The following is a 6,000-nucleotide window of genomic DNA, read 5'->3' as shown; positions in this document are numbered from 1 at the left end:
TAATATTAAGGCTGAAACTAAGGTAGAATGAGGAAAATAATTGAATCAGAAAATTAATGTTGTGTTTGAACAAACAAACAAAAATGTGTGGCAATATAAAACTAAGGAATAATAAAAGAGAAGAGACAAAGATACAGTGTAAGATTTTGCACAAAATTCAAACTAAACCATTTGAGTATCTATAAACATTCAATATAACATAGTCACTAAATTGAAAGTTTAAAATTAAAAAGCAAAAATTAAATGTAAATAAAGGATACGTGTATCATTATACAATCTAAATCATGTATGAAATCGCACTGTTTCTCTTTTTTTCTCTTTCTGTGTGTGTGTGTGTGTGTGTGTGTGTGTGTGTGTGTGTGTGTGCCGATTGATCCTGGGGCTTGCACTCAAGGCCTAAGCACTGTCCTTGAGCTGGTTTGCTGAAAGCTGTCACTTTACCACTTGAGCCACAGCTCCATTTCCAGCCTTTTGATGTTGAGTGGAGATAAGAGTTTCAGACTTTCCTGTTCTGGCTGGCCTCAACTTAAGATCCTCAAAAATTATCCTCCTGGATAGCTAATATTACAGGTGTGAGTTATGGGCACCAGGACTATGCTTCACTCTCAAAAATAAAAATAATAATTAATACTCTCTAATAATGAATACTTTCTATTAAAGACAATACACACAAATAAAGTGGGAATGCATAAAATTAAAGGAAAATATATCAATTCTTAAGACTGTGTCATATCCAGCTGCTTTCAGTTCATGTATAATCCTAGCTGAAAACATAGACTTTGGTTCAAAGCTAAACAGGGCTGGAAAGTCCTTGAAACTCATTCTCCAATTTACTAGGAAATCACTGGACTGGAAGTGTACAATGTCAACCATGAATATGCAAGATGAGTTTGTGTAGTCAAAAGTGAGTTTTGACAGCTCAAGCTTACCTTCAAAATTCAGCATTCTCCACATGGAAGAGGGCCATAAACAGATTGGAGGAAGAAACTATAAAACTACTTCAAGTAATTACCAAACTCAGAGGTCAAACCAATCAAATTTTAGTACAGGAAAAAGACTGAAGGCTAGAGTTCTTCATTTCTCTTAAGTTAAATGACACGTTGATGGGGGGAAAAAAATCAGTGTTTCATCTTCGAACTTCAATGCCTAGTGCAAAGATGCTACAATAATTAGAGAAATGCCATAAATTGTTTTTCAAATCCTTACCACATAATGGAGCAAGATTCCCTCTATAATCCTGTGAGATTTTCTACATATACACTTTTTCTAGATTCCCCTTATTTATTTTGTAATTAAAACTTTAAAAATACTTATGCATGCATCCTTCTCTTTTAAGGTTATATATACAATATTACTCTAGTATTATGCATTTGTAGGCTGTGGGATCTCACGTTTGTAAGTTTTTTTTTTATTTAATTTTATTGTCAAGGTGATGTACACAGGGGTTACAGTTACATATTTAAAGTACTGAGTACATTTCTTGTTGAACATTGTTATCTCCTCCCTCATTTTTCTCCCACTTTCAGGTCTGTAAGTTTTTTTTAATCAGAAAATAACAAACACATTTTCTTGATCCATTCATCTACTGAGGGGCATCTGGGTTGGTTCCATATCTTAGCTATGGTAAGTAATGCTACAATAAACATAGTCATGCTGGTAGCTTTAGTGTGGTCTTCTTTGTGATCATTTGGGTAAATACCCAAAAGTGGGATTGCTGGGTCAATGGGGAGCTCTATGTGGAGTCTTTTGAGAAACCTCCATACTGCTTTCCAAAGTGGTTGAACAAGTTTACACTCCCACCAACAATGCAGTAGGGTTCCCTTCTGTCCACATCCCCTCCAGCATCTGTTGTTACTAGAGTTCTTGATTATAGCCATTCTAACTGGGGTGAGGTGGTATCTCAATGTTGTTTTGATTTGCATTTCTTTTATGGCTAGAGAGGTTGAACATTTCTTCATGTGTCTATTGGCCATCCTTCTTTCCTCTTCAGAGAAGTTTCTCTTTAAGTCTTTAGCCCATCTACTTATTGGGCAGTTGTTTCTTTGAGGACTTGTTGTTGGAGGATTTAATTTTCTGTCTTCCAAGTATATTTTAGATATGAGACCCTTGTCCATTGTATGGCTAGTGAAGATCTTCTCCCAATCCGTGGGCTTTCTATTGATCTTTTTTTTTGGGGGGGGGGGTCCAGTCGTGGGGTCTGAACTCTGGGCGCTGTCCCCCAGCTCTTCAGCTCAAGGCTAGCGCCCTACCACTTGAGCCACAGTGCCACTTCTGGCTTTTTTCTTTTTGCTTATGTGGTGCTGAGGAATCGAACCCAGGGCCTCAGGCATGCAAGGCAAGCGCTCTACCACTGAGCCACCTTCCCAGCCCCCTTTCTATTGATCTTGCTAGCTATGTCCAACCTTTCTTTGATTTGTTGTGTTTCTGGGTCTCTATTAAGAAAATTTTGGCCTGTGCCAAGAAGACCTAAGGTTTCTCCTATTCCATCTTGTAATGTTTTCAGAGTGTCTGCTTTGACTCTGAGGTCTCTGATCCATTTGGAGTTGATTCTGGTGCAGGGTGATATATAAGGATCTAACTTTCGTTTTCTACAAGTGGTTAACCAATTTTGCAGCACCATTTACTGAAGAAGCTGTCTTTCTTTCATTATATTTTTTTAGCTCCCTTATGGAAGACTAGGTGGCTATAGGTCTGTGGGTTCATTTCTGGGTTTTCAATTCTATTCCATTGGACCTGAGGTCTGTTCTTGTGCCAGTACCAAGCTGTTTTGATTACTATGGCTTTGAAGTAGAGTTTGAAATTGGAATTCTATGCCTCCATCAGAAAGAATAACATTGCCCCATTTGTTAGGAAATGGAAAGACTTGAAAAAATTATATTAAGTGAAGAAGCCAGGCCCAAAGAAACATAGGTCCCATGGTTTCCCTTATTTGCAATAACTAATATATTTCTGAGACAAGCAGAAAATGTCAAATAAGTTGATGTTAGGTGAAATGAACCCCAAGATAAGGATTCAAATGTTTTTTTTCTGTTTGTTTATTTATTTATTTATTGCTAGTCATGGGGCCTGAACTCTGGGCCTGGGCACTGTCCCTCAACTCTTCAGCACCACTTCTGGTTTTTTCTGCTTATGTGGTGCTGAGGAATTTCGAACCCAGGGCCTCGTGCATGTGAGGCAAGCACTCTACTACCACTGAGCCACCTTCCCAGCCCCTAAATGTTTTTCTTTCATGCAATTGTTTCTAACGTATTTATAAGATGATTTCTTTGTTGCTTTGTATGTCTCTCCCCCACAGTATAACCCCTGCTTTCACTATATTTGATGTTGGAGGGGAAGGGAAAAAACAAATCGTTTAAATAGGGATACAGGTGGACCCATTGCAACAATGAGGTACAAGTCATTATGTCGAAAAACGAACTTTACAACTTTGGCATGGGGGCGGGGGAAGGGAAGGGATGGGAAGGGGAAACAAAGGAGGAGGCAACAATGCTTGATAAGAAATGTACTCATTATCTTGCCCATGTAATTGTAACCCCTCTTATGGTATTTTCACAATAAAAAAAATAGTTAAAAAAAAAAGAGCAAATATTTGTTTTATATATTTCTTTTCCTTTTCTTCCCCTGCCCCCACCTCCCCTTCTTTGAGACAGGTTCTCACTATGTAGCCCAGACTGGTCTCTAACCAGTTATCATCCAGTTCAGTTCCTTGACTGCTAATATTACATACAGGCACTAGTCAACACACCCAGATTTAAATGTCTCTATTGTAACGATGACTTTGTTAAGTTGAAATTAATGCTCATGTGAAATCACTAAGCTCAGTAGTATCATAGTAACCATAGTTTTAGTTTCTAACTAAATCCTTGATGTATTTTTATTTTATTCTATAAAGATACTAAAAAATAATTATATTATCCACATATAATAACTATAATTTGTTCCCATTCAAGTACTATTAGCATAGTTGACCTCAAAGATGCTATTAATACAGTTCTGAAATGTAATTTTGATGTATTGAATTTTTTCCTGGGGGATAAGAACTATTCCAAATGGAAAACATGATTTGTAGTTTATTCTTTATTTGTAAGGAAAAGCCTAAAGGTAATTTTAATAAAATAAGACCAAGTTATAAAAACAAATGAAAATCAGAATTAATTTTTGTTGATGATCTTGCTTGTTGTTAAAATCAGGTGGTTAAGGGCATTTTTTTTTTGTTGGTTGTGGGGCTTGAACTCTGGGCCTGAGCACTGTACCTCAATCTTCAGCTTAAGACTGGCGCTCTACCATCTGAGCCACAGCGCCACTTCCAAAGGGCACTTTTTTTGGTCAGTTAATTCTTGGGAAGAGGAGAATAGCAAAGTGATTTCAATTGGGATATCATTTACATTTAGAAATCTTTTCTACTATATAAAATTAATGACCTCTTTGGCTAAATAAAATCAGCAACATGAGATTCCAAGATGATCTTTTATATACAAGTATAACTACTCATGAGAAATAGACATTTGTTGTAATTTAGTTGAGTTTAAGGTTGAAAATAAACACTCAAAGTTATTTCTATTTCTTGTTAGTAGCTAGTATTTCTTTGCCTCATATTAAGTATATTTGTATGTTTCCTAAATTCTGTCCAAGAGAATACTATGTATATATGGATCTTTATAACATATTCATATTTATCATTTATATACTATACTGCCAAGTACAGTATATAAAATGTGGTAGGAAATCAACAAGTTTAAATAGAATTCACCTAAACTGGATTTTGAAAACTATAGTTTAAAATGCAACTAAATTGTATTTACTAATACATAGCTCTTGAAATGTACCTGTTCATACATTAGTATATTCCTGATGTACATATACAATTATGTATATACAAATCTACATGTATCTCTTGTTTGTATATTTCTATAGCATTATTAATATTCATTTCTCTTGTAAGTAAAGAGAAAATTACTTAAACATCCTCTATCAAAATAGGACGTCCATTATTATTATTCATAATCTTTTTTTAATTGAAATCTTTGCTCTGCTCTTGACAAAGAGATCCTCTCCCACTCCGTTCTAGTTTTCAATATCATCTCAGCATCATCTACATCTCATGACAACAATTTCTTGTATTTTCTTTTATAAAGGACATTATTATGATCCTACATAAGGGCAATGTCTGTCTCTCTTATAAGCATAGTATTATGTAAGAAATGTGACATGTTAAGCTTCTAAAAATTAAAATAATTGTTACAACCATACAATATCAATATTACAACATACACAATATTTTTATTAAAGTTTGAATACAGCTTATATAGATAAGTAATATGCCAACCAGTGAGAAAATGCTTCTGAATTTGTGCATAGTAGTTGAGCCTGGAACTCACTTTGGCAACATGCTTCTTAGAGATTTAAATCTAGAAGTATAGATACTGTTCTTATTCTATTGTTTTCCATCTTGGCTGCTCCCAGGAGCTGAGTTCACCTGCATTAATAACAATATACAGATTATTTTTTTTACTTCATGAAAGGCTTTCCTATTGTCCAGGACATCCTTGAACCTTTCTGGGAGCCTGAGAAAGGCACTTAAAACAAAAATCTAGAAAACCTGGGTTCTGAAATTAGTTATTTCTTTTTTTTAGCTTTATTTCTTTTTTAACTTGCCTACTTTATAGTTTTTTTTAATAAAATATAAATATAATATATGTGTATAAAAGGTCAGAAATAATTATTCATACTCCAGGAAAATTAACCTTAAAGAGTATTTTTTCCAAGTCAATACAAACAAAATGAACTTTGATTCACTGTAAATGTTTTGATTTAAGGTAGAGCATAGAATTTATATTTTCCCCTGCTTATGAAAAAGCAAAGTGACTTAAGCCATCCTTGTTTATGAGTGAGCTGGCCTCATTTATAGGACATCAATTTCAAATTAACCTTATAGAGTTTTTCTCTTATCAATATGTCTAGACAGAATTTGCATAATATTTTTAATAGTTCAATTAATCC

Source organism: Dipodomys spectabilis, unplaced genomic scaffold (genome assembly GCF_019054845.1).
Source record: "Dipodomys spectabilis isolate Male_0828 unplaced genomic scaffold, ASM1905484v1 ptg000436l, whole genome shotgun sequence".
NCBI lineage: Eukaryota > Metazoa > Chordata > Mammalia > Rodentia > Heteromyidae > Dipodomys > Dipodomys spectabilis.
The sequence above is the reverse complement of the archived record's forward strand: the minus strand, read 5'-3'. Positions refer to the sequence as shown.